At 45.5% G+C, this 16,316-nt stretch overlaps 13 non-coding genes and 3 pseudogenes across 13 annotated transcripts; all 16 read right to left on the reverse strand.

Annotated features, from left to right (window-relative positions):
• Positions 1-6,877: 6,877 nt before the first annotated feature.
• On the reverse strand, positions 6,878-7,041 carry LOC135023574 (U1 spliceosomal RNA). Its single transcript, XR_010220515.1, has one exon. It is a non-coding gene; the product is annotated as a U1 spliceosomal RNA (small nuclear RNA).
• Positions 7,042-7,715: 674 nt separating this feature from the next.
• LOC135023659 (U1 spliceosomal RNA) lies at positions 7,716-7,878 on the reverse strand. Its single transcript, XR_010220599.1, has one exon. It is a non-coding gene; the product is annotated as a U1 spliceosomal RNA (small nuclear RNA).
• Positions 7,879-8,030: 152 nt separating this feature from the next.
• Positions 8,031-8,194, reverse strand: LOC135023559 (U1 spliceosomal RNA). The gene has a single exon (XR_010220501.1). It is a non-coding gene; the product is annotated as a U1 spliceosomal RNA (small nuclear RNA).
• Positions 8,195-8,865: 671 nt separating this feature from the next.
• LOC135023802 (U1 spliceosomal RNA) lies at positions 8,866-9,028 on the reverse strand. Its single transcript, XR_010220704.1, has one exon. It is a non-coding gene; the product is annotated as a U1 spliceosomal RNA (small nuclear RNA).
• A 152-nt stretch (positions 9,029-9,180) lies between these two features.
• On the reverse strand, positions 9,181-9,344 carry LOC135023797 (U1 spliceosomal RNA). The gene has a single exon (XR_010220699.1). It is a non-coding gene; the product is annotated as a U1 spliceosomal RNA (small nuclear RNA).
• Positions 9,345-10,018: 674 nt separating this feature from the next.
• Positions 10,019-10,181, reverse strand: LOC135023645 (U1 spliceosomal RNA). Its single transcript, XR_010220585.1, has one exon. It is a non-coding gene; the product is annotated as a U1 spliceosomal RNA (small nuclear RNA).
• Positions 10,182-10,333: 152 nt separating this feature from the next.
• Positions 10,334-10,497, reverse strand: LOC135023560 (U1 spliceosomal RNA). The gene has a single exon (XR_010220502.1). It is a non-coding gene; the product is annotated as a U1 spliceosomal RNA (small nuclear RNA).
• Positions 10,498-11,195: 698 nt separating this feature from the next.
• LOC135023786 (U1 spliceosomal RNA) lies at positions 11,196-11,331 on the reverse strand (annotated as a pseudogene).
• A 152-nt stretch (positions 11,332-11,483) lies between these two features.
• On the reverse strand, positions 11,484-11,647 carry LOC135023575 (U1 spliceosomal RNA). The gene has a single exon (XR_010220516.1). It is a non-coding gene; the product is annotated as a U1 spliceosomal RNA (small nuclear RNA).
• A 1,036-nt stretch (positions 11,648-12,683) lies between these two features.
• Positions 12,684-12,846, reverse strand: LOC135023660 (U1 spliceosomal RNA). Its single transcript, XR_010220600.1, has one exon. It is a non-coding gene; the product is annotated as a U1 spliceosomal RNA (small nuclear RNA).
• Positions 12,847-12,998: 152 nt separating this feature from the next.
• Positions 12,999-13,162, reverse strand: LOC135023809 (U1 spliceosomal RNA). The gene has a single exon (XR_010220707.1). It is a non-coding gene; the product is annotated as a U1 spliceosomal RNA (small nuclear RNA).
• A 698-nt stretch (positions 13,163-13,860) lies between these two features.
• Positions 13,861-13,996, reverse strand: LOC135023757 (U1 spliceosomal RNA; annotated as a pseudogene).
• Positions 13,997-14,148: 152 nt separating this feature from the next.
• On the reverse strand, positions 14,149-14,312 carry LOC135023576 (U1 spliceosomal RNA). The gene has a single exon (XR_010220517.1). It is a non-coding gene; the product is annotated as a U1 spliceosomal RNA (small nuclear RNA).
• Positions 14,313-14,988: 676 nt separating this feature from the next.
• On the reverse strand, positions 14,989-15,151 carry LOC135023646 (U1 spliceosomal RNA). Its single transcript, XR_010220586.1, has one exon. It is a non-coding gene; the product is annotated as a U1 spliceosomal RNA (small nuclear RNA).
• A 152-nt stretch (positions 15,152-15,303) lies between these two features.
• Positions 15,304-15,467, reverse strand: LOC135023541 (U1 spliceosomal RNA). The gene has a single exon (XR_010220484.1). It is a non-coding gene; the product is annotated as a U1 spliceosomal RNA (small nuclear RNA).
• A 698-nt stretch (positions 15,468-16,165) lies between these two features.
• LOC135023758 (U1 spliceosomal RNA) lies at positions 16,166-16,301 on the reverse strand (annotated as a pseudogene).
• Positions 16,302-16,316: the final 15 nt, after the last annotated feature.

A 16,316-nucleotide genomic window follows, 5' to 3' on the forward strand; every position in this document is an offset into this window, starting at 1 on the left:
GCTTCATCTACACGTTATAGCCCTGCATTTTCCAATGCCTATCTCTTTGCAAAAGAGAGATATCAGCAAGGAAAAGCTGCATTGTACTTTTGCATTTTTCTCCCAAACGAAAGACACTAGAATGAAAATTTTAAAGCCTCCTATTAGTGCTTCATCTACACGTTATAGCCCTGAATTTTCCAATGCCTATCTCTTTGCAAAAGAGAGATATCGGCAAGGAAAAGCTGTATTGTACCTTTGCATTTTTCTCCCAAACGAAAGACACTAGAATGAAAATTTTAAAGCCTCCTATTAGTGCTTCATCTACACGTTATAGCCCTGAATTTTCCAATGCCTATCTCTTTGCAAAAGAGAGATATCGGCAAGGAAAAGCTGTATTGTACCTTTGCATTTTTCTCCCAAACGAAGGACACTAGAATGAAAATTTTAAAGCCTCCTGTTAGTGCTTCATCTACACGTTATAGCCCTGAATTTTCCAATGCCTATCTCTTTGCAAAAGAGAGATATCGGCAAGGAAAAGCTGTTTTGTACCTTTGCATTTTTCTCCCAAACGAAAGACACTAGAATGAAAATGTTAAAGCCTCCTGTTAGTGCTTCATCTACACGTTATAGCCCTGAATTTTCCAATGCCTATCTATTTGCAAAAGAGAGATATCAGCAAGGAAAAGCTGTATTGTACCTTTGCATTTTTCTCCCAAACGAAGGACACTAGAATGAAGATTTAAAAGCCTCCTGTTAGTGCTTCATCTACACGGTATAGCCCTGAATTTTCCAATGCCTAGCTCTTTGCAAAAGAGAGATATTGGCAAGGAAAAGCTGTATTGTACCTTTGCATTTTTCTCCCAAACGAAGGACACTAGAATGAAAATTTTAAAGCCTCTTGTTAGTGCTTCATCTACACGTAATAGCCCTGAATTTTCCAATGCCTATCTCTTTGAAAAAGAGAGATATTGGCAAGGAAATGCTGTATTGTACCTTTGCATTTTTCTCCCAAACGAAAGACACTACCATGAAAATGTTAAAGCCTCCTGTTAGTGCTTCATCTACACGTTATAGCCCTGAATTTTCCAATGCCTAGCTCTTTGCAAAAGAGAGATATTGGCAAGGAAAAGCTGTATTGTACCTTTGCATTTTTCTCCCAAACGAAGGACACTAGAATGAAAATTTTAAAGCCTCCTGTTAGTGCTTCATCTACACGTAATAGCCCTGAATTTTCCAATGCCTATCTCTTTGCAAAAGAGAGATATCGGCAAGGAAATGCTGTATTGTACCTTTGCATTTTTCTCCCAAACGAAAGACACTAGCATGAAAATTTTAAAGCCTCCTGTTAGTGCTTCATCTACACGTTATAGCCCTGCATTTTCCAATGCCTATCTCTTTGCAAAAGAGAGATATCAGCAAGGAAAAGCTGCATTGTACTTTTGCATTTTTCTCCCAAACGAAAGACACTAGAATTAAAATTTTAAAGCCTCCTGTTAGTGCTTCATCTACACGTTATAGCCCTGAATTTTCCAATGCCTATCTCTTTGCAAAATAGAGATATCGGCAAGGAAAAGCTGTATTGTACCTTTGCATTTTTCTCCCAAACGAAGGACACTAGAATGAAAATTTTAAAGCCTCCTATTAGTGCTTCATCTACACGTTATAGCCCTGAATTTTCCAATGCCTATCTCTTTGCAAAAGAGAGATATCGGCAAGGAAAAACTGTATTGTACCTTTGCATTTTTCTCCCAAACGAAAGACACTAGAATGAAAATTTTAAAGCCTCCTGTTAGTGCTTCATCTACACGTTATAGCCCTGAATTTTCCAATGCCTATCTCTTTGCAAAAGAGAGATATCGGCAAGGAAAAGCTGTATTGTACCTTTGCATTTTTCTCCCAAACGAAAGACACTAGAATGAAAATTTTAAAGCCTACTGTTAGTGCTTCATCTACACGTTATAGCCCTGCATTTTCCAATGCCTATCTCTTTGCAAAAGAGAGATATCGGCAAGGAAAAGCTGCATTGTACTTTTGCATTTTTCTCCCAAACGAAAGACACTAGAATGAAAATTTTAAAGCCTCCTGTTAGTGCTTCATCTACACATTATAGCCCTGAATTTTCCAATGCCTAGCTCTTTGCAAAAGAGAGATATTGGCAAGGAAAAGCTGTATTGTACCTTTGCATTTTTCTCCCAAACGAAAGACACTAGAATGAAAATTTTAAAGCCTCTTGTTAGTGCTTCATCTACACGTTATAGCCCTGAATTTTCCAATGCCTATCTCTTTGCAAAAGAGAGATATCGGCAAGGAAAAACTGTATTGTACCTTTGCATTTTTCTCCCAAACGAAAGACACTAGAATGAAAATTTTAAAGCCTCCTATTAGTGCTTCATCTACACGTTATAGTCCTGAATTTTCCAATGCCTATCTCTTTGCAAAAGAGAGATATCGGCAAGGAAAAGCTGTATTGTACCTTTGCATTTTTCTCCCAAACGAAGGACACTAGAATGAAAATTTAAAAGCCTCCTGTTAGTGCTTCATCTACACGTTATAGCCCTGCATTTTCCAATGCCTATCTCTTTGCAAAAGAGAGATATCGGCAAGGAAAAGCAGCATTGTACCTTTGCATTTTTCTCCCAAACGAAAGACACTAGAATGAAAATTGTAAAGCCTCCTGTTAGTGCTTCATCTACACGTTATAGCCCTGCATTTTCCAATGCCTAGCTCTTTGCAAAAGAGAGATATTGGCAAGGAAAAGCTGTATTGTACCTTTGCATTTTTCTCTCAAACGAAAGACACTAGAATGAAAATTTTAAAGCCTCCTGTTAGTGCTTCATCTACACGTTATAGCCCTGCATTTTCCAATGCCTATCTCTTTGCAAAAGAGAGATATCGGCAAGGAAAAGCAGCATTGTACTTTTGCATTTTTCTCCCAAACGAAAGACACTAGAATGAAAATTTTAAAGCCTCCTGTTAGTGCTTCATCTACACGTTATAGCCCTGAATTTTCCAATGCCTAGCTCTTTGCAAAAGAGAGATATTGGCAAGGAAAAGCTGTATTGTACCTTTGCATTTTTCTCCCAAACGAAAGACACTAGAATGAAAATTTTAAAGCCTCCTGTTAGTGCTTCATCTACACGTTAAAGCCCTGCATTTTCCAATGCCTATCTCTTTGCAAAAGAGAGATATCAGCAAGGAAAAGCTGCATTGTTCTTTTGCATTTTTCTCCCAAACGAAAGACACTAGAATGAAAATTTTAAAGCCTCCTGTTAGTGCTTCATCTACACGTTATAGCCCTGAATTTTCCAATGCCTATCTCTTTGCAAAAGAGAGATATCGGCAAGGAAAAGCTGTATTGTACCTTTGCATTTTTCTCCCAAACGAAAGACACTAGAATGAAAATTTTAAAGCCTACTGTTAGTGCTTCATCTACACGTTATAGCCCTGAATTTTCCAATGCCTATCTCTTTGCAAAAGAGAGATATCGGCAAGGAAAAGCTGTATTGTACCTTTGCATTTTTCTCCCAAACGAAAGACACTAGAATGAAAATTTTAAAGCCTACTGTTAGTGCTTCATCTACACGTTATAGCCCTGAATTTTCCAATGCCTAGCTCTTTGCAAAAGAGAGATATCGGCAAGGAAAAGCTGTATTGTACCTTTGCATTTTTCTCCCAAACGAAAGACACTAGAATGAAAATTTTAAAGCCTCCTGTTAGTGCTTCATCTACACGTTATAGCCCTGCATTTTCCAATGCCTATCTCTTTGCAAAAGAGAGATATCAGCAAGGAAAAGCTGCATTGTACTTTTGCATTTTTCTCCCAAACGAAAGACACTAGAATTAAAATTTTAAAGCCTCCTGTTAGTGCTTCATCTACACGTTATAGCCCTGAATTTTCCAATGCCTATCTCTTTGCAAAATAGAGATATCGGCAAGGAAAAGCTGTATTGTACCTTTGCATTTTTCTCCCAAACGAAGGACACTAGAATGAAAATTTTAAAGCCTCCTATTAGTGCTTCATCTACACGTTATAGCCCTGAATTTTCCAATGCCTATCTCTTTGCAAAAGAGAGATATCGGCAAGGAAAAACTGTATTGTACCTTTGCATTTTTCTCCCAAACGAAAGACACTAGAATGAAAATTTTAAAGCCTCCTGTTAGTGCTTCATCTACACGTTATAGCCCTGAATTTTCCAATGCCTATCTCTTTGCAAAAGAGAGATATCGGCAAGGAAAAGCTGTATTGTACCTTTGCATTTTTCTCCCAAACGAAAGACACTAGAATGAAAATTTTAAAGCCTACTGTTAGTGCTTCATCTACACGTTATAGCCCTGCATTTTCCAATGCCTATCTCTTTGCAAAAGAGAGATATTGGCAAGGAAAAGCTGTATTGTACCTTTGCATTTTTCTCCCAAACGAAAGACACTAGAATGAAAATTTTAAAGCCTCCTGTTAGTGCTTCATCTACACGTTAAAGCCCTGCATTTTCCAATGCCTATCTCTTTGCAAAAGAGAGATATCAGCAAGGAAAAGCTGCATTGTTCTTTTGCATTTTTCTCCCAAACGAAAGACACTAGAATGAAAATTTTAAAGCCTCCTGTTAGTGCTTCATCTACACGTTATAGCCCTGAATTTTCCAATGCCTATCTCTTTGCAAAAGAGAGATATCGGCAAGGAAAAGCTGTATTGTACCTTTGCATTTTTCTCCCAAACGAAAGACACTAGAATGAAAATTTTAAAGCCTACTGTTAGTGCTTCATCTACACGTTATAGCCCTAAATTTTCCAATGCCTAGCTCTTTGCAAAAGAGAGATATCGGCAAGGAAAAGCTGTATTGTACCTTTGCATTTTTCTCCCAAACGAAAGACACTAGAATGAAAATTTTAAAGCCTCCTGTTAGTGCTTCATCTACACGTTATAGCCCTGAATTTTCCAATGCCTATCTCTTTGCAAAAGAGAGATATCGGCAAGGAAAAGCTGTATTGTACCTTTGCATTTTTCTCCCAAACGAAGGACACTAGAATGAAAATGTTAAAGCCTCCTATTAGTGCTTCATCTACACGTTATAGCCCTGAATTTTCCAATGCCTATCTCTTTGCAAAAGAGAGATATCGGCAAGGAAAAACTGTATTGTACCTTTGCATTTTTCTCCCAAACGAAAGACACTAGAATTAAAATTTTAAAGCCTCCTGTTAGTGATTCATCTACACGTTATAGCCCTGAATTTTCCAATGCCTATCTCTTTGCAAAAGAGAGATATCGGCAAGGAAAAGCTGTATTGTACCTTTGCATTTTTCTCCCAAACGAAAGACACTAGAATGAAAATTTTAAAGCCTACTGTTAGTGCTTCATCTACACGTTATAGCCCTGAATTTTCCAATGCCTAGCTCTTTGCAAAAGAGAGATATCGGCAAGGAAAAGCTGTATTGTACCTTTGCATTTTTCTCCCAAACGAAAGACACTAGAATGAAAATTTTAAAGCCTCCTGTTAGTGCTTCATCTACACGTTATAGCCCTGCATTTTCCAATGCCTAGCTCTTTGCAAAAGAGAGATATTGGCAAGGAAAAGCTGTATTGTACCTTTGCATTTTTCTCCCAAACGAAAGACACTAGAATTAAAATTTTAAAGCCTCCTGTTAGTGCTTCATCTACACGTTATAGCCCTGCATTTTCCAATGCCTATCTCTTTGCAAAAGAGAGATATCGGCAAGGAAAAGCAGCATTGTACTTTTGCATTTTTCTCCCAAACGAAAGACACTAGAATGAAAATTTTAAAGCCTCCTGTTAGTGCTTCATCTACACGTTATAGCCCTGAATTTTCCAATGCCTAGCTCTTTGCAAAAGAGAGATATTGGCAAGGAAAAGCTGTATTGTACCTTTGCATTTTTCTCCCAAACGAAAGACACTAGAATGAAAATTTTAAAGCCTCCTGTTAGTGCTTCATCTACACGTTATAGCCCTGAATTTTCCAATGCCTAGCTCTTTGCAAAAGAGAGATATTGGCAAGGAAAAGCTGTATTGTACCTTTGCATTTTTCTCCCAAACGAAAGACACTAGAATGAAAATTTTAAAGCCTACTGTTAGTGCTTCATCTACACGTTATAGCCCTGAATTTTCCAATGCCTAGCTCTTTGCAAAAGAGAGATATCGGCAAGGAAAAGCTGTATTGTACCTTTGCATTTTTCTCCCAAACGAAAGACACTAGAATGAAAATTTTAAAGCCTCCTGTTAGTGCTTCATCTACACGTTATAGCCCTGAATTTTCCAATGCCTATCTCTTTGCAAAAGAGAGATATCGGCAAGGAAAAGCTGTATTGTACCTTTGCATTTTTCTCCCAAACGAAGGACACTAGAATGAAAATTTTAAAGCCTCCTATTAGTGCTTCATCTACACGTTATAGCCCTGAATTTTCCAATGCCTATCTCTTTGCAAAAGAGAGATATCGGCAAGGAAAAACTGTATTGTACCTTTGCATTTTTCTCCCAAACGAAAGACACTAGAATTAAAATGTTAAAGCCTCCTGTTAGTGCTTCATCTACACGTTATAGCCCTGAATTTTCCAATGCCTATCTCTTTGCAAAAGAGAGATATCGGCAAGGAAAAGCTGTATTGTACCTTTGCATTTTTCTCCCAAACGAAGGACACTAGAATGAAAATTTAAAAGCCTCCTGTTAGTGCTTCATCTACACGGTATAGCCCTGAATTTTCCAATGCCTAGCACTTTGCAAAAGAGAGATATTGGCAAGGAAAAGCTGTTGGGGAGGGTCGCTGCTCGGGTTCCCCCCTGTGAAGTGAAGGAGATCCAACTGAGGCAGCACCAGGGAACTCTCGAAAGAAGAACAAGGCTAGAGGAAGATCTGAGACAAAGAAATCTGACTTTTACCAGAGCTGACCAGAGGAAAGCACAAACACAGTCTCCCACTACCACAAATAATGCAGTCAAGTTTCCCACATTTGGGGAAATCACAGGGGTCAGCATACCCAAAATGCAATGAATGAACCTCACCCTGGGAGAAAAATCTTCATGACCATGGTATCTCCTATGCAAAATAAGTATGATTTGGAATAGGGCTGGGGAGGGCCGCTGCTCATGCACATCTCTGTCAAGTAAAGGAGATTCAACTGAGGCAGCACAAGGGAACTCTCATCTGGGGACAACAACTGCAGGGAGAACATATATTTTCAGATGAACATGGGAGGGCAGAAGACTGCCTAATACTGAAGCACCCCCAAACAACAAACCAAATGCAACAACTAGTGCAAGCATTCCTGGGGGAAGGCCTGCCGCAGATGGATTTGCATATGGTGATGTCATCCAAGCAGTGGGTCAAAGTTGGCTTCAACCCTCGTCTGCATATGAAAAGAGAAAAGGGGCGTGCAGGGCATGGTGGCCTTTTGCGGCGCTTGTCTGACCCCTAGTTTGCATTAAACACCTCCACCCTCCTTTGGTGTGGGGCTCATGTTGGCTATGCCCCAGCCCCTGAAGCATTCAAGCTGATTTCTTGCAGCAGCTGGGCACTGTAACAGCTCCAGAGCTGCTCTGTAAGGCAAGTAAAAGGGTGTGGGCCCTGCAGCACTACCTGTAGTTCGCATTGTGCGTTGGAAGGCACAAAGTAAGCAGACAGGAGGAGAAGTCAGGATAGTGCGCAAGGGCATAGAAGGGAGCGGCTCAAGAAAAGAGAAGTGGAAACAGACAGCAAACTAGGCTGGAGAGAGACCTGAGACAAAGAGATCTGAATTATACGAGAGCCGACCAGGGGAAACACAAATTATACAGTCAAGTTTCCCACATTTGGGGAAATCGCAGGAGCAGCACACCCAGAGTGCAATGGGTGAGCCTTGCCCTGGGAGAAGCACCTTCATGATCATAGTATCTCACCTGGCAGGTAAGTAGGAGTTGGGCTAGAGCTGGGGAGGGTCGCTGTTCGGGCACCCCCCTGTCAAGTGAAAGAGATCCAACTGAGGCAGCACCAGGGAACTCTCGAAAGAAGAACAAGGCTAGAGGAAGATCTGAGACAAAGAAATCTGACTTTTTCCAGAGCTGACCAGAGGAAAGCACAAACACAGTCCCCCACTACCACAAATAATGCAGTCGAGTTTCCCACATTTGGGGAAATCACAGGGGTCAGCATACCCAGAATGCAATGAATGAACCTCACCTTGGGAGAACAATCTTCATGACCATGGTATCGCCTATGCAAAATAAGTATAATTTGGGATAGGGCTGGGGAGGGCCGCTGCTCAGGCACATCTCTGTCAAGTAAAGGAGATTCAACTGAGGCAGCACAAGGGAACTCTCATCTGGGGACAACAACTGCAGGGAGAACACATATTTTCAGATGAACATGTGAGGGCAGAAGGCTGCCTAATACTGAAGCACCCCCAAACAACAAACCAAATGCAACAACTAGTGCAAGCATTCCTGGGGGAAGGCCTGCAGCAGATGGATTTGCATATGGTGATGTCATCCAAGCAGTAGGTCAAAGTTGGCTTCAACCCTCGTCTGCATATGAAAAGAGAAAAGGGGCGTGCAGGGCATGGCGGCCTTTTGCAGCGCTTGGATGACCCCTAGTTCGCATTACACACCTCCACCCTCCTTCGGTGTGGGGCTCATGTTGGCTATGCCCCAGCCCCTGAAGCATTCAAGCTGATTTCTTGCAGCAGCTGGGCACTGTAACTGCTCCAGAGCTACTCTGTAAGGCAAGTAAAAGGGTGTGGGCCCTGCAGCACTACCTGTAGTTCGCATTGTGCGTTGGAAGGCACGAAGTAAGCAGACGGGAGAAGTCAGGATAGTGCGCAAGGGCATAGAAGGGAGCGGCTCAAGAAAAGAGAAGTGGAAACAGACAGCAAACTAGGCTGGAGAGAGACCTGAGACAAAGAGATCTGAATTATACGAGAGCCGACCAGGGGAAACACACATTATACAGTCAAGTTTCCCACATTTGGGGAAATCGCAGGAGCAGCACACCCAGAGTGCAATTGGTGAGCCTTGCCCTGGGAGAAGCACCTTCATGATCATAGTATCTCACCTGGCAGGTAAGTAGGAGTTGGGCTAGAGCAGGGGAGGGTCGCTGCTCGGGTACCCCCCTGTAAAGTGAAGGAGATCCAACTAAGGCAGCACAAGGGAACTCTCGAAAGAAGAACAAGGCTAGAGGAAAATCTGAGACAAAGAAATCTGACTCTTACCAGAGCTGACCAGAGGAAAGCACAAACACAGTCCCCCACTACCACAAATAATGCAGTTGAGTTTCCCACATTTGGGGAAATCACAGGGGTCAGCATACCCAAAATGCAATGAATGAACCTCACCCTGGGAGAAAAATCTTCATGACCATGGTATCTCCTATGCAAAATAAGTATGATTTGGAATAGGGCTGGGGAGGGCCGCTGCTCATGCACATCTCTGTCAAGTAAAGGAGATTTAACTGAGGCAGCACAAGGGAACTCTCATCTGGGGACAACAACTGCAGGGAGAACACATATTTTCAGATGAACATGGGAGGGCAGAAGGCTGCCTAATACTGAAGCACCCCCAAACAACAAACCAAATGCAACAACTAGTGCAAGCATTCCTGGGGGAAGTTCTGCAGAAGACGGATTTGCATACGGTGATGTCATCCAAGCAGTGGGTCAAAGTTGGCTTCAACCCTCATCTGCATATGAAAAGAGAAAAGGGGCGTGCAGGGCATGGCGGCCTTTTGCGGTGCTTGGATGACCCCTAGTTCGCATTAAACACCTCCACCCTCCTTTGGTGTGGGGCTCATGTTGGCCATGCCCCATCCCCTGAAGCATTCAAGCTGATTTCTTGCAGCAGCTGGGCACTGTAACAGCTCCAGAGCTGCTCTGTAAGGCAAGTAAAAGGGTGTGGGCCCTGCAGCACTACCTGTAGTTTGCATTGTGCATTGGAAGGCACAAAGTAAGCAGACGGGAGGAGAAGTCAGGATAGTGCACAAGGGTATAGAAGGGAGCGGCTGAAGAAAAGAGAAGTGGAAACAGACAGCAAACTAGGCTGGAGAGAGACCTGAGACAAAGAGATCTGAATTATACGAGAGCCGACCAGGGGAAACACAAATTATGCAGTCAAGTTTCCCACATTTGGGGAAATCGCAGGGGCAGCACACCCAGAGTGCAATGGGTGAGCCTTGCCCTGGGAGAAGCACCTTCATGATCATAGTATCTCACCTGGCAGGTAAGTAGGAGTTGGGCTAGAGCTGGGGAGGGTCGCTGTTCGGGCACCCCCCTGTCAAGTGAAAGAGATCCAACTGAGGCAGCACAAGGGAACTCTCGAAAGAAGAACAAGGCTAGAGGAAGATCTGAGACAAAGAAATCTGACTTTTTCCAGAGCTGACCAGAGGAAAGCACAAACACAGTCCCCCACTACCACAAATAATGCAGTCGAGTTTCCCACATTTGGGGAAATCACAGGGGTCAGCATACCCAGAATGCAATGAATGAACCTCACCTTGGGAGAACAATCTTCATGACCATGGTATCGCCTATGCAAAATAAGTATAATTTGGGATAGGGCTGGGGAGGGCCGCTGCTCAGGCACATCTCTGTCAAGTAAAGGAGATTCAACTGAGGCAGCACAAGGGAACTCTCATCTGGGGACAACAACTGCAGGGAGAACACATATTTTCAGATGAACATGTGAGGGCAGAAGGCTGCCTAATACTGAAGCACCCCCAAACAACAAACCAAATGCAACAACTAGTGCAAGCATTCCTGGGGGAAGGCCTGCAGCAGATGGATTTGCATATGGTGATGTCATCCAAGCAGTGGGTCAAAGTTGGCTTCAACCCTCGTCTGCATATGAAAAGAGAAAAGGGGCGTGCAGGGCATGGCGGCCTTTTGCAGCGCTTGGATCACCCCTAGTTCGCATTACACACCTCCACCCTCCTTCGGTGTGGGGCTCATGTTGGCTATGCCCCAGCCCCTGAAGCATTCAAGCTGATTTCTTGCAGCAGCTGGGCACTGTAACTGCTCCAGAGCTACTCTGTAAGGCAAGTAAAAGGGTGTGGGCCCTGCAGCACTACCTGTAGTTCGCATTGTGCGTTGGAAGGCACGAAGTAAGCAGACGGGAGAAGTCAGGATAGTGCGCAAGGGCATAGAAGGGAGCGGCTCAAGAAAAGAGAAGTGGAAACAGACAGCAAACTAGGCTGGAGAGAGACCTGAGACAAAGAGATCTGAATTATACGAGAGCCGACGAGGGGAAACACAAATTATGCAGTCAAGTTTCCCACATTTCGGGAAATCGCAGGAGCAGCACACCCAGAGTGCAATGGTTGAGCCTTGCCCTGGGAGAAGCACCTTCATGATCATAGTATCTCACCTGGCAGGTAAGTAGGAGTTGGGCTAGAGCTGGGGAGGGTCGCTGCTCGGGTTCCCCCCTGTGAAGTGAAGGAGATCCAACTGAGGCAGCACCAGGGAACTCTCGAAAGAAGAACAAGGCTAGAGGAAGATCTGAGACAAAGAAATCTGACTTTTTCCAGAGCTGACCAGAGGAAAGCACAAACACAGTCTCCCACTACCACAAATAATGCAGTCAAGTTTCCCACATTTGGGGAAATCACAGGGGTCAGCATACCCAAAATGCAATGAATGAACCTCACCCTGGGAGAAAAATCTTCATGACCATGGTATCTCCTATGCAAAATAAGTATGATTTGGAATAGGGCTGGGGAGGGCCGCTGCTCATGCACATCTCTGTCAAGTAAAGGAGATTCAACTGAGGCAGCACAAGGGAACTCTCATCTTGGGACAACAACTGCAGGGAGAACATATATTTTCAGATGAACATGGGAGGGCAGAAGACTGCCTAATACTGAAGCACCCCCAAACAACAAACCAAATGCAACAACTAGTGCAAGCATTCCTGGGGGAAGGCCTGCCGCAGATGGATTTGCATATGGTGATGTCATCCAAGCAGTGGCGTCACAAGGCGGGTGCGGGGGGTGCGGCCCGCACCCGGGTGTGACACCTGGAGGGGGTGACACCAAATGTCAGCTCCTCCGCAGTGACAGGAGCCAGGTGCTGCAGTGTGAAATTCCGTTACAGCACCCGGCTCCTGTCATAGCAGAGGAGTCGACAGCACACTGAGACCGTCTCTGGGGGAAGCCCAGCATCTCCGGAGATGCTGGGCACGGCCCCAGAGTGACGATCCCGGTATCCCCGCGAAGCCACGCCCCCTAGCTGTAAGGCCACGCCCCCCTTTTTGCCGCGATCGCGGCAGTACATCAGGGGTGCGCACCGGGTGTCACCACACCTGGTGACGCCTCTGCATCCAAGCAGTGGGTCAAAGTTGGCTTCAACCCTCGTCTGCATATGAAAAGAGAAAAGGGGCGTGCAGGGCATGGTGGCCTTTTGCGGCGCTTGGCTGACCCCTAGTTTGCATTAAACACCTCCACCCTCCTTTGGTGTGGGGCTCATGTTGGCTATGCCCCAGCCCCTGAAGCATTCAAGCTGATTTCTTGCAGCAGCTGGGCACTGTAACAGCTCCAGAGCTGCTCTGTAAGGCAAGTAAAAGGGTGTGGGCCCTGCAGCACTACCTGTAGTTCGCATTGTGCGTTGGATGGCACAAAGTAAGCAGACAGGAGGAGAAGTCAGGATAGTGCGCAAGGGCATAGAAGGGAGCGGCTCAAGAAAAGAGAAGTGGAAACAGACAGCAAACTAGGCTGGAGAGAGACCTGAGACAAAGAGATCTGAATTATACGAGAGCCGACCAGGGGAAACACAAATTATACAGTCAAGTTTCCCACATTTGGGGAAATCGCAGGAGCAGCACACCCAGAGTGCAATGGGTGAGCCTTGCCCTGGGAGAAGCACCTTCATGATCATAGTATCTCACCTGGCAGGTAAGTAGGAGTTGGGCTAGAGCTGGGGAGGGTCGCTGCTCGGGTACCCCCCTGTAAAGTGAAGGAGATCCAACTAAGGCAGCACAAGGGAACTCTCGAAAGAAGAACAAGGCTAGAGGAAAATCTGAGACAAAGAAATCTGACTTTTACCAGAGCTGACCAGAGGAAAGCACAAACACAGTCCCCCACTACCACAAATAATGCAGTTGAGTTTCCCACATTTGGGGAAATCACAGGGGTCAGCATACCCAAAATGCAATGAATGAACCTCACCCTGGGAGAAAAATCTTCATGACCATGGTATCTCCTATGCAAAATAAGTATGATTTGGAATAGGGCTGGGGAGGGCCGCTGCTCATGCACATCTCTGTCAAGTAAAGGAGATTTAACTGAGGCAGCACAAGGGAACTCTCATCTGGGGACAACAACTGCAGGGAGAACACATATTTTCAGATGAACATGGGAGGGCAGAAGGCTGCCTAATACTGAAGCACCCCCAAACAACAAACCAAATGCAACAACTAGTGCAAGCATTCCTGGGGGAAGGCCTGCAGCAGATGGATTTGCATATGGTGATGTCATCCAAGCAGTGGGTCAAAGTTGGCTTCAACCCTCGTCTGCATATGAAAAGAGAAAAGGGGCGTGCAGGGCATGGCGGCCTTTTGCAGCGCTTGGATGACCCCTAGTTCGCATTACACACCTCCACCCTCCTTCGGTGTGGGGCTCATGTTGGCTATGCCCCAGCCCCTGAAGCATTCAAGCTGATTTCTTGCAGCAGCTGGGCACTGTAACTGCTCCAGAGCTACTCTGTAAGGCAAGTAAAAGGGTGTGGGCCCTGCAGCACTACCTGTAGTTCGCATTGTGCGTTGGAAGGCACGAAGTAAGCAGACGGGAGAAGTCAGGATAGTGCGCAAGGGCATAGAAGGGAGCGGCTCAAGAAAAGAGAAGTGGAAACAGACAGCAAACTAGGCTGGAGAGAGACCTGAGACAAAGAGATCTGAATTATACGAGAGCCGACGAGGGGAAACACAAATTATGCAGTCAAGTTTCCCACATTTGGGGAAATCGCAGGAGCAGCACACCCAGAGTGCAATGGTTGAGCCTTGCCCTGGGAGAAGCACCTTCATGATCATAGTATCTCACCTGGCAGGTAAGTAGGAGTTGGGCTAGAGCTGGGGAGGGTCGCTGCTCGGGTTCCCCCCTGTGAAGTGAAGGAGATCCAACTGAGGCAGCACCAGGGAACTCTCGAAAGAAGAACAAGGCTAGAGGAAGATCTGAGACAAAGAAATCTGACTTTTACCAGAGCTGACCAGAGGAAAGCACAAACACAGTCTCCCACTACCACAAATAATGCAGTCAAGTTTCCCACATTTGGGGAAATCACAGGGGTCAGCATACCCAAAATGCAATGAATGAACCTCACCCTGGGAGAAAAATCTTCATGACCATGGTATCTCCTATGCAAAATAAGTATGATTTGGAATAGGGCTGGGGAGGGCCGCTGCTCATGCACATCTCTGTCAAGTAAAGGAGATTCAACTGAGGCAGCACAAGGGAACTCTCATCTTGGGACAACAACTGCAGGGAGAACATATATTTTCAGATGAACATGCGAGGGCAGAAGACTGCCTAATACTGAAGCACCCCCAAACAACAAACCAAATGCAACAACTAGTGCAAGCATTCCTGGGGGAAGGCCTGCCGCAGATGGATTTGCATATGGTGATGTCATCCAAGCAGTGGGTCAAAGTTGGCTTCAACCCTCGTCTGCATATAAAAAAAGAGAAAAGGGGCGTGCAGGGCATGGCGGCCTTTTGCGGTGCTTGGATGACCCCTAGTTCGCATTAAACACCTCCACCCTCCTTTGGTGTGGGGCTCATGTTGGCCATGCCCCATCCCCTGAAGCATTCAAGCTGATTTCTTGCAGCAGCTGGGCACTGTAACAGCTCCAGAGCTGCTCTGTAAGGCAAGTAAAAGGGTGTGGGCCCTGCAGCACTACCTGTAGTTTGCATTGTGCATTGGAAGGCACAAAGTAAGCAGACGGGAGGAGAAGTCAGGATAGTGCACAAGGGTATAGAAGGGAGCGGCTGAAGAAAAGAGAAGTGGAAACAGACAGCAAACTAGGCTGGAGAGAGACCTGAGACAAAGAGATCTGAATTATACGAGAGCCGACCAGGGGAAACACAAATTATGCAGTCAAGTTTCCCACATTTGGGGAAATCGCAGGGGCAGCACACCCAGAGTGCAATGGGTGAGCCTTGCCCTGGGAGAAGCACCTTCATGATCATAGTATCTCACCTGGCAGGTAAGTAGGAGTTGGGCTAGAGCTGGGGAGGGTCGCTGTTCGGGCACCCCCCTGTCAAGTGAAAGAGATCCAACTGAGGCAGCACAAGGGAACTCTCGAAAGAAGAACAAGGCTAGAGGAAGATCTGAGACAAAGAAATCTGACTTTTTCCAGAGCTGACCAGAGGAAAGCACAAACACAGTCCCCCACTACCACAAATAATGCAGTCGAGTTTCCCACATTTGGGGAAATCACAGGGGTCAGCATACTCAGAATGCAATGAATGAACCTCACCTTGGGAGAACAATCTTCATGACCATGGTATCGCCTATGCAAAATAAGTATAATTTGGGATAGGGCTGGGGAGGGCCGCTGCTCAGGCACATCTCTGTCAAGTAAAGGAGATTCAACTGAGGCAGCACAAGGGAACTCTCATCTGGGGACAACAACTGCAGGGAGAACACATATTTTCAGATGAACATGTGAGGGCAGAAGGCTGCCTAATACTGAAGCACCCCCAAACAACAAACCAAATGCAACAACTAGTGCAAGCATTCCTGGGGGAAGGCCTGCAGCAGATGGATTTGCATATGGTGATGTCATCCAAGCAGTGGGTCAAAGTTGGCTTCAACCCTCGTCTGCATATGAAAAGAGAAAAGGGGCGTGCAGGGCATGGCGGCCTTTTGCAGCGCTTGGATGACCCCTAGTTCGCATTACACACCTCCACCCTCCTTCGGTGTGGGGCTCATGTTGGCTATGCCCCAGCCCCTGAAGCATTCAAGCTGATTTCTTGCAGCAGCTGGGCACTGTAACTGCTCCAGAGCTACTCTGTAAGGCAAGTAAAAGGGTGTGGGCCCTGCAGCACTACCTGTAGTTCGCATTGTGCGTTGGAAGGCACGAAGTAAGCAGACGGGAGAAGTCAGGATAGTGCGCAAGGGCATAGAAGGGAGCGGCTCAAGAAAAGAGAAGTGGAAACAGACAGCAAACTAGGCTGGAGAGAGACCTGAGACAAAGAGATCTGAATTATACGAGAGCCGACGAGGGGAAACACAAATTATGCAGTCAAGTTTCCCACATTTGGGGAAATCGCAGGAGCAGCACACCCAGAGTGCAATGGTTGAGCCTTGCCCTGGGAGAAGCACCTTCATGATCATAGTATCTCACCTGGCAGGTAAGTAGGAGTTGGGCTAGAGC

This window comes from Pseudophryne corroboree, unplaced genomic scaffold, assembly GCF_028390025.1.
Source record: "Pseudophryne corroboree isolate aPseCor3 unplaced genomic scaffold, aPseCor3.hap2 scaffold_400, whole genome shotgun sequence".
Classification (NCBI taxonomy): domain Eukaryota; kingdom Metazoa; phylum Chordata; class Amphibia; order Anura; family Myobatrachidae; genus Pseudophryne; species Pseudophryne corroboree.